General features: G+C 44.5%; 1 long non-coding RNA gene across 1 annotated transcript; it reads right to left on the reverse strand.

Annotated features, from left to right (window-relative positions):
- Positions 1 to 4,242: 4,242 nt before the first annotated feature.
- LOC115566047 (uncharacterized) lies at positions 4,243 to 5,599 on the reverse strand. Its single transcript, XR_003980938.1, has 3 exons — positions 5,271 to 5,599; positions 4,831 to 4,981; positions 4,243 to 4,583 (listed from the first exon to the last, which is right to left on the reverse strand). It is a non-coding gene; the product is annotated as an uncharacterized LOC115566047 (long non-coding RNA).
- Between the last annotated feature and the right edge of the window lie 5,193 nt (positions 5,600 to 10,792).

Genomic DNA, 10,792 nt, shown 5'->3' on the forward strand with positions numbered 1-10,792 from the left:
TAAAGTTGTGGACATTGATTTTATGTCTCTTTGATGGAAGTGAAAGTAAGGTGTTAAGTGTGCAAAATATCTTAAAGGTTCTTAAAGGTTACTCTAGCCTACCAAATTCAAACAGTCCCTTAGGGTTTACCAAAAGCCCTTAAAATCCAACCTAGCACCATACCAAGTGCACTGATCATTTAGAGGAGAGCTGCCCTAACCGGTGTGGCTGGTGGCCGTATCTGACTCAAGGGCTATTCATGTCAGGTGCCAAACCAGAGGAAGCAGGGTAGATGTTCGGATTCAGGCAGTTAGAAGCTAGATGGGATCGAAGTGATTCTGGGTAATGATATATGCGGTAGTAGAGTGTGGGCTGATGTTCCACCTCCTATCGTGCTTCCGGCACCCCTAGTTAGCAGTGAACCTGATAAAAACGAGAAGGAGTTCCCTGATGTACTTACAGCATGTGCTGTGACGCGTGCCATGGTGCACGCACAGGCTGATGGAGCTCTGTGGGAGAGGCTGACAATCCACTGCAGTGTGATTTACCATGTCCTGATGTTTCCTGCAGTGAGTTGGTGGAAGAGCAGCAGGGTGATGGTTCCCTCAAGGCTTTGCTGGAGAAGGTTTGCCCTGTGGTTGAGGTGAAAAATCATGCTCAGTGTTATTTTGTTGATAACGGGGTGTTGATGAGGAAGTGGGTGCCTCAGTGGGAAAATTTCGATAGTGATCCTATTTACCAAGTTGTTGTGCCTTTCAGGTTGCACAGTTTGGTGCTGAAGATTTCCCACTTTTTTTTTTTGGCCCCGATTGAAAAAAGATGTGTCAGCCTACATAAAGTCATGCCATACATGCCAACTTACTAGCAAGCCTAATCAGACGCTTAGGCCTGCTCCTTTGTTCCCGATACCAGCTATGAATCAGCCTTTTGAGCATCTCATCATTGACTGTGTGGGTCCTTTGCCTCCTTCGAGATCAGGAGTTTGTTTTCTGTTGACAGTGCCAGAGCACAAGATATCCGGCTGCCTATCCGCTGCGCACAATTACAGTTACAGAATTACAATCTGACGAAGGATCAAACTTTTCCTCCCAATTGTTTTTCGTAGTTGCAAGATTTTGAAGCAGTTGTGTATGAAGCACAATCAGGCATCTGCCGATCACGTGCAAAGTCAAGGCGTTCTGGAACATTTTCACCAGACACTAAAGGCAATGTTGCGTGCATACTGTGTTCAGTTGAAGGGTGACTGGGAAGAGGGCTTTCCGTTGCTGTTGTTGTTCAGGAGAGTACAGGGTTTAGTCCCAACGATCTTGTGTTCAGCCACATGGTGCGGGGTCCGTTGGCTCTTTTACGGGATAATTGGAGGGAAACGGAGTCACCGCGGAACCTGCTTGAATATGTACATGGTATTAGGTACAGGTTGTATAAGGCCCAGGAGGTGGCCAAGTGCAAGTTGGCTGGTGCACAAAGCTACATGAAATGACTTTATGATCGGCAGGTTGAAAATCATGTGTTTCTCCCAGGAGATCAGGTCCTAGCTCTTTTGCCTATTGTAACATCTCCATTTCAGGCTACATTTTCTGGCCCTTACTCTGTGGTTAAAAAGTTGGCTGACCAGAACTATCTGATTGCTACTCCCGATCGTAGATCTTCTACTCAACTGTGCCATGTCAATTTGTTGAAACCATACTATGTTCGCATACAGGAGTCCGGTAATCAGGAGGTTAAAGCTGAATGATGTCCATCCTGCTTGTGTGTCTGTGTCTCTCTCCCCCGTTGTGGCAGAGCAAGGAAGAGATGACATGTCAGGCCCTGATGATGCTGTACTTTATGGCCGGCTTAAAAATTCAGCAGAATTTGGATGGTTTACTCGGCCATTTGGAGGTTGCTAAACGCAATCAGTTAGAGGGTTTGATTGAACATTATGCATGTCTATTCAATGATACAACTATCTGCACGCACCTGATTGAACATGACATAGATGTTGGAGATTCTAAGCCTATTAAACAGAAATTCTATCGTGTTCATCTAGAGAAGCGCAATATATAATATATATATATATATATATATATATATATATATATATATATATATAATATATATATATATATATATAGTATCTTGGCAGAGCCATCCTGTTCCTCCTGGGCCTCACCTTGTTTACTCATGCCGAAGTCGGTTAACACGCCCAGATTTTGTTTGGACTTCCGTAAAGTTAATAGTGTTACAAAACCGGACTGTTTTCCCCTCCCTTGTGTGGAGGACTGCATCGACCATGTGGGGTTGGCTAAATTTGTGAGCAATTTTATTTGCTTAAAGGTTATTGGCAGGTTCTGTTGTCTAGGAGGGCAAGAGACATTGCAGCTTTTGTTACACCAACAGGTTTATATTCGTATAAAATAATGCCTTTCGGTTTGCGGAATGCACCAGTGACCTTCCAATGCCTGATGAACAGGGTTGTGGGAGATCTGGAAGGTTGTTCTGTGTATTTGGACACTTGGACACACGGGAGGGAAAAAGGCACGTCATTGGGAAATAATAATAAATCGTCCGCATACAGAGAGGTCTTATGATAAGTTCTACTCGCTGCTATTGGCTTTACCTCATCTGAGTTTCTTATTTTTTGTGCTAAGCGTTCCAGAGATAATGTGAACAGCAGCGCAGAGACTGGACACCCTTGGCGAGCTCCTCTTTCAATAGTAAAAGGTCTAGAGCATTGTTTAGATGTAATGACCATAGCAGATGGGTTACAGTACAGTGTTTTAAGCGTGCCAACAGAATTATCACCAAAGCCCATAATTTCCAGAGTATGCCACAGATATTCCCATTCAAGCCTGTCAAAGGCTTTTTTGGCGTCTACAGACAGCACAGCACAAGGTGAGGATATGTTAGCACCGGCATTGACAATGTGTCAATGTGTCTTCTTCTTCCTCTTCTTCGTCTTCTTCTTCTTCTTCTTCTTCTTCTTCTTTTGAATTTCCGGCAGGCAAAGTATGGCTCACTGCTGCCTCCCCTGGTTGGTTAAAATGAAAAGGCCAACTACGTGAGGCGTTCATGTACGCGAACTGGTGTGCGCGCTGCAGATCAGCTTCCGGCTGCGAAGCATCAGATTCTGCGAGCGCACGTACGTGTGAACGCCTAACAACATTTGTCAAACAGTGACAGACAGACGTGCACACGCTGCTTCATACTTACGCAGCTTTTTGTTACGCGTGAAATACAATATGCACATAACAACGCACGCACGCACAACAAAATAATCATGTGTGCGTGCGTGCGTTGCTGCGTGTCTCTCTAATTGTATTGACATCGATTTACCGCCATACACACGCAACAAGAAGCTGCGTACGTATGAAGCAGCGTGTGCACATCTGTCTGTCACTACCTATGTATACCTATAAATTGATTGTGTATCCATCTCTTATAGCCATAGACGGATTATCATGACCACGGGCCTACACACACAAACTGTGCGCACGCAAAGGCGCTGTAAGGCAAGGGCGCAAAGGCTGTTACATAATTACATTGAATGTAATAATGTCCGCAAACGTAATAAACCTCAAACACCTACTAATAATACTGACCGTGCGTGCAAAATCCAACTGCTGACCCTCAACTCCGCTGTCACACAACAGATCCCCCGTCCGCGCTCCCTCTCTCTTGCCCGAAAAATAATTTCCATGAAGAAAACATCGCCTGACATTTAAATTTAAATTCCCATTGACAATACAAATCTCAGGAAATCTGGATGTATTGCTCATTTGTACACACAACACACAGTCTACAGGCAAGAATCAAGAATCTAAAGGTTTATTAATTCAATAAATTTCAAATTTGCTTTATTGCCATGAATGCCACAACAATATTGCTAAAGCAATAAAGAACTAACGAAAAGAATACCTAGCACAGTACCGTTATACTTACTGTGTGTTTGTGAAATAACAATAATAATAATAATAACTTTGAACATTATCACATTTAAGTTATCAATCTGTGATGTAAATAACAAAATGTAAACATTACAGACTTCTAACCATTTTTCTAAAAGTGTCTGTATTTTAATTGAGAATATTTTTTATATGAATTACAGAAAAAGAAAAGAAAATATGATTTGTTTTACCTATTTCGGCCATAAACGGTCATATTGACCGCACATCATTTCGCGGGATTTCATTCATTGTCTCTCTTGTCTCTGACTTGGCTCTCATCTACGCTGACGTATATGACATGTGTTTCAATAACCAAGAAAGTGCTTGGAGACCGTAAAGGGCATTTAAAACAGTATTTATTCACAGAAATTATAGAATGGGGTCTGGGGGGAAGGGGTCCGTTATTGTGGTGACTTGGTAACACCGATTCTCCACGACCACCGCTGGTCTTCCACTTGCACACTGTCCTCTGCGCAGACTCGGGAGCTGTGGGGGAAACGAGATGGCAGTCACTGCACTTTTAAACCCAATACATGCACACCACTTCATTTACGTCCTAAGATCGTTGCTCACACGATGGGGCAGAGTGTCAACTGTTCACCGTCACCTCGGGCCAACATCACTCTCGTCATTGGCACCACTGCTGTCACACCGTTCTTGGGCGCCGGCCTCTTACGCTGTCATGTGGGGAGGGGGGGAGGACTTCAGTCACTGTACTTTTACACACATTCGCAATAACTTTCCACGACCAGGGATCACTACTCGCACAATGGAGGCAGAGTAGGGATGTAACGTATTGGTAATACCACGATATCGTGATAACAAAAGTGTCTCAATATTATTGTGAACATGTATGGTATGAAATGACGGCAAATACTGTAGATTTTGATCTCATTACATCCCTAGGGCAGAGTATAAACTCACATTTCAATTAGTCCGACAGTCAATGCCCGTCTGCTGGCGACAGCTGTCGTTCTCTTTCTCCTGCCCCTTTCCCCGTGGATCTCACACTCCTCTTCCTCTGTCTGCTCGCTGCAGGTGTAACTGGGTCGGTCTGCAGGCCCCGCCCACTCTGCTGTGTTCGGGTGTAGAATCAGACACTGGCAACTCTTGTCAAACCCTGGTTTAGCCCTGTATTAACAATACACCTGACATGAAAAAGGACAAGCTTAGTGTAGGTCTATAAAATGGTGAAAACCAGACACAACGTTACAGGCAACACTATTTTTTTAAGCTCTCAAAACTCAGTTCTACAGGTGCTTTTCACCAGTGTGACATGTGTCTGAGTGAATCTGTTGTTAAGCTATAATGTTAAAAGTTCACAATCATGATTTGAGTTCAAAGATCACATAGATACTGCTAACCTGATTCAGAATTGATGTGCAGTCTGATAGCTAGTCTTCCCACAATGTCATGATCCCCCGGTGGGTTTAACTGGTGACTGTGTTATCTGGTGGCCTTCTCTCGTTGTAAGACATGTTACGAATGTGTTGTGGAGATTTATTCTAAGGACTGTATGGTAAACTGGACTGAATCACTTATGGCCGCTGGGTTAGAATTAGTTCCTTTTAGTCCTTTTAGTTTTAGTTCCTTTTAGTTTCTCAATTGCTGATTAGGAATGGTTGATGTGTGAGTGTGACAGATGAGTATGTGTGTGTGGAAGGTATATGAAAGTTGTGTGGTTCTGTAACAGAGAATAAAAAGCAGTTATCAGAACAGCAGGTACATGGTTAACTATACAGTACCAGGAATGGTAAACAACCAATAGAAATAAGAATGAATCATTCAGCTTAATTAACAACAGCCAATATACAACAATAATACAAGCACATGTAGGAGAGTTCTTACTATTAGCAACTAATAAGCATTAACAAGCTAACTGATTAGCAGCACTAACAATATAAATTTTCCACCTGCTGCATCAACCCACTCTGCGGAGGCTCTTTTCGACAGCAGGGGGCGCAGTTCTGGTGCTTAATACCTTATTATCTTGCCTAAGGCACAGAATGAGTTTTATGAACCCTGTTAAAAGGTTGAGTCTTGAGTTTTTTGCCCAAAATAAACGCTAGACTTTTAAAAATGAAACCCGTCTTAATCATCACCTGGCTTCTAGTCCTGTGTGGTGGTGGCTTTGTGTAGCCCTCCAATTAGCCCCACTAGCTGTCTCTGATGCTGCTGAGTGCTAGGCATGGATCTATTATATCAATACATCCATGGTGCTCGCACGTCTCTCTCTCTCAGCAGCAGCAGTCAGGACGGCAAAGAAAAAGAAATATAGCCTGAGTGAAGCGCTGGAGCCGCAGGCCGATTCCCGTCACTGACAACTAAAGCCTAGACTGTAGACTGTTGTGGTGGTGAGCTAACCACCAGGCCAGGTTAGGAGACAGCTGGAGAGACTCCACCAGCAGAAGGCTGCAGGTCCTGACGGTATCAGCCCCAGGATCCTGAAGACATGTGCCAGCCAGCTGTCTCCTGTCCTACAACACCTCTACAACCTGAGCCTGGGTCAGGAGAGAATACCGGTGCTTTGGAAGACTTCCTGCCTGGTTCCTGTTCCAAAGAAGTCAACACCATCAGACCTCAATGACTATCGACCAGTGGCCCTCACATCTTACGTCATGAAGGTGCTGGAGAGACTGGTTTTGGCCAACCTGAGGCCGCAGGTGAGAGCCCTGCTAGACCCTCTGCAATTTGCTTACCAGCCCCACTTGGGAGTTGATGACGCTGTCATCTACCTGCTGCAACGAGCCCATTCGCACCTGGATGGTGGAGGAGGTACTGTGAGAATCACATTCTTTGATTTCTCTAGTGCTTTTAACACCATTCAGCCACTGCTACTGGGGGAGAAGCTGCGGGTGATGGGTGTAGACGACACAATGATCTCCTGGATTACTGACTACCTGACAGGCAGGCCACAGTTTGTCCGTATGGGCAGTGTTCTGTCTGATGCGGTGGTAAGTGATACAGGAGCTCCACAGGGGACTGTACTGTCTCCTTTCCTGTTCACCTTATACACCACTGACTTTCAGTACAACACCGGGTCGTGTCACCTGCAAAAGTTTTCTGACGACTCGGCTGTTGTTGGGTGTATAAGTGAGGGACAGGAGGAGGAGTACAGGGCACTGGTAGACAACTTCGTGGAGTGGACTGGACAGAATCACCTGCGGCTGAACATCAGCAAGACCAGAGGGATGGTGATAGATTTCAGGAAGAAGAGGAAGACGGCTTTCCAACCTCTGTGCATTCTGGGAAGGGATGTGGAGGCGGTGGAGGATTACAAGTACCTGGGTGTTACCATCAACCACAGACTGGACTGGAGATCTAACACTGAAGCTGTTTACAAGAAGGGGATGAGCAGACTTTACTTCCTGAGGAAGCTGAGATCCTTCAACGTGTGCAGCAAGATGTTGGAGATCTTTTATCAGTCTGTGGTGGCCAGTGTGCTTTTCTTTGCTGTGGTTTGTTGGGGAAGCAGCATTGGAGCCAGCGACACCAACAGACTCAACAAACTGATCAGGAGGGCTGGCTCTGTGATTGGCTGCAAACAGGACACTCTGGAGGCTGTGGTGGAGAGGAGGACACTGAAAAAACTGTTATCCATCATGGATAATCCTCTCCACCCTCTCCAACTCACACTGGTCAGACAGCGGAGCACCTTGTCCGGAAGGCTGCTTCAGCTTCGCCGTCGTAGCAATAGATACAGGAAATCTTTCCTGCCACAATCCATCACTTTATATAATAACTCTCTCACCTCTGCCTGACAGAGAACTCTGGTCTCTCTGCTGTTTTGTTGTATATATTATTATTGTTATAGTATATTTTGCATATTTTGTTTTGTTGTGTATATTATTATTGTTTATTGTTTATAGCACACTGTGCACTGTATATATAAATTTATATTGGATTCTATTTATGTTATGTACAAAGTGTTTTATTTGCTGACCCACTACTGCTGTAACAAAATAATTTCCCAGTCTGGGATCATTAAAGTAATTCCATCTATCTATCTATCTATGTATCTAACTCGATGCTAACTTTGGCTAGCGGTAGGGGTTAGCATCCGCCGCTAACACCGTCTTTCCAGCTGACCACAACGGCAACATAACACCGGAGGCTCCCGCTGTTGGTGACGGAGGCACCAGCGCTTCTCTCGGACTGTATTTCCATACCTTTGTGGTCCTGGTAACTGCTGCTGTCAGGGGCAGGAGGCTAACGTTACACAGTTGAGCCCAACAGGAGGGGCCCAGTTTCAATGTTTTGTTTACAAACTGTAACAAGCAATACTCCAGACTCTACTTTTAAACTTACACAACACAAATGACCTATGTATTTATACGTAAATATTACCCCAGTCACCTTTCTCATCCTCCGTCTTCTTCTTCTTCTTCTTGTTTAAATTAAAAAAAAAAATCTTCTTCTTCTTCTTTTTTTGAATTTCCGGCAGGCAAAGTATGGCTTACTGTTGCCTCCCCTGGTTGATTATTACTGCGCGCTGCAGATCAACTTCCGGCTGCGAAGCATCAGAGCCGGCGACCGCACGTACGTGTGAATGCCTAACAACATTTGTCAAACAGTGACAGACAGACGTGCACACGCTGCTTCATACATACGCAGCTTTTTGTTATGCGTGAAATACAATCTGCACGTAACAACGCACGCACGCATAACAAAATAATCATGCGTGCGTGCGTGCGCTGCTGCGTGTCTCTCTAATTGTTTTGACATCGATTTAACGCCATAGTGCGTATGTGCATGCGTGTGTGTGCGTGTGTGTGTGTGCATGTGTGGGTGGGTGGGTGTGTTGGGTGTGTGATTGCCCTGCACTGCCCATTTCATACTGGGTGTGATCTTAAATGGACATTCCTCAACAAGAATGTAGCTTAGAATCATTTCAATTAGCTTACTTAAGATTTCATTTTTGTCTAACCTGTGCTTATGCCTTGAGCAACAGGAGTCGGACATGCTCATGCTCTATGAAGTCCATCACATCAGGGGCTATGCTGTAGATCTCTCCTGTTCTTAATTGAACTGGTGATGCATTTCCCATTAGTTTCACTATCATGTCTTCAACTGGGCAGAAACAGACATCCTTTGTGAGAAGCTTAGGCTGATACTTTGCTGTTGGACCATGGGGATGTAGAAACTCCACCTTCACATCTTGCTGCTCAGTATCCACAGCAATGGACTTGGCTAGCCACCAGTGGCAATCGTATACTACTGCTAGCCAGTCTCCATTATTAAGGCTGCTAACAGTCATTACTGTCACAGTACCCTCAGGACCTTTCAGAGGCTCCTTATCCAACTCCTCATCAATCACATCTTCCATTTCCATATCCTCTTCCATCTCCCCTCCCATCTCTTTTTCTATACCTCCCACAACATGGCCAAAGGAATTTTCTTCCCTGCCATCCTTGTATAACTCTGCTGTTCCTCTGGGTGGCCATGGAAATAGAAGGTAGCTGGGCAGAAGCACTGGCAAACCAACATCTTGCTGCAAAAGCAGAATAGTTGTCTGTGGTGTATCCTGTTCTCATGTGGGATGGCCTGGTGTATTTGTCTTGTTGAGGGAACCTGTTTGAAAGGATGCATAAGAAGTGTGTCGTATCTTTGCATGTCTTCTTCTGCAATGTGGTACAGCTGAACGCCCTTCAGACTGTTTGAGACCTTTTCAACGAATGTGTGTCCATCTGTCACATCATGTCCTCTCAGGACCAGGTTGTCAGCTGTTCTTTTCACTGTTCCGCAAATGCCGTCTGGTGCGCCCTTACCATGGGAAGTGGGGAAGAAGTTCCATGTTGCTCTTTCAAACCCCAGTGTAGGGGGGATGCAAGCCAGAAGAAAAAAAATCTTCTTGTTCTTATACTGTTTACTTGGACCATCAGACTAAAAGTGCATGGTGGTAACCTGTGGCTATCTCATTTTGATATCTTTAAGGACTGGATTCATGTGTGTCCAGATTGCCGCAGCATCCTGTCTCTTTGACTCTGATAGTGTGCAAAACCCTGCCTTTCCACCCTTAATGTAATACATTCCGGTATGTAGCGTTATCTGTGGCAGATTTTGTCCAAAATGGCAGGCCTGAACTTCAGATTGATACTTGCATCTCCAGGATTCTGAAAAATCAACGTGAACAATTGCTGTACTTTCATCACCGGTCTCAATTGTGTTTCTGTATGCTTTGACTGGTTTTGCACTAAACACACATGTGTTGTGGTTTCATTTCTGAGTATTTGCTCATAGAGTTTGATAAGCTCTGAAAGACTGCCATTGTGTTGGACGAGTTTAGTGTTGATGTGGATGCTATTGACTGTGTCTTCTTGAACTCTTTCCCACGGCTTCCACTGAATATGGATTGTGTCTTGCTCTTGGGTTGTAACTGTACCTTTGTTTAGACATTGTGAGCAGGTGCGAAGAAGGCAGGCCTCACTTGCTGGAGAGCAACAAACTAATTGAAAACTGTCATCCAGTTTGTTTGACTTCACAACACCAGACGTTCTAAGGACCTCGAGCATTAAGTATGCATTTTCATTCTTTTGACACAGACATGTCTTCCGATCAGATGCTTTTGGTGCTGTAATATAGAATGGTTTCAGAGTACAGAAAGAAGAATAGCTCAGCTTCACAGTGGGGTTCCTAATGAGGAAATCAGTGTGGAGGTTGATCCTGGAGTCTGCCATGATCATTCTCTGGTGCTTCATCTTATTCCTAGGGATGGTGTCAGTCTTATCAGTAGTCACACGTGCAGAGCTCAGGAAGAAATCCTTAACAGGCTCTGTTATACCGTTTAGGAATGTTGGCTTTTTTGTCTGTTTCATTCCTCTCATTAACTTGTAGGTTGTCCCAAACTGGTGTATTTGGGCAAGGAGACGATACTTTTTGAGAATCT

The sequence above is a fragment of the Sparus aurata genome, chromosome 16 (genome assembly GCF_900880675.1).
Source record: "Sparus aurata chromosome 16, fSpaAur1.1, whole genome shotgun sequence".
NCBI lineage: Eukaryota > Metazoa > Chordata > Actinopteri > Spariformes > Sparidae > Sparus > Sparus aurata.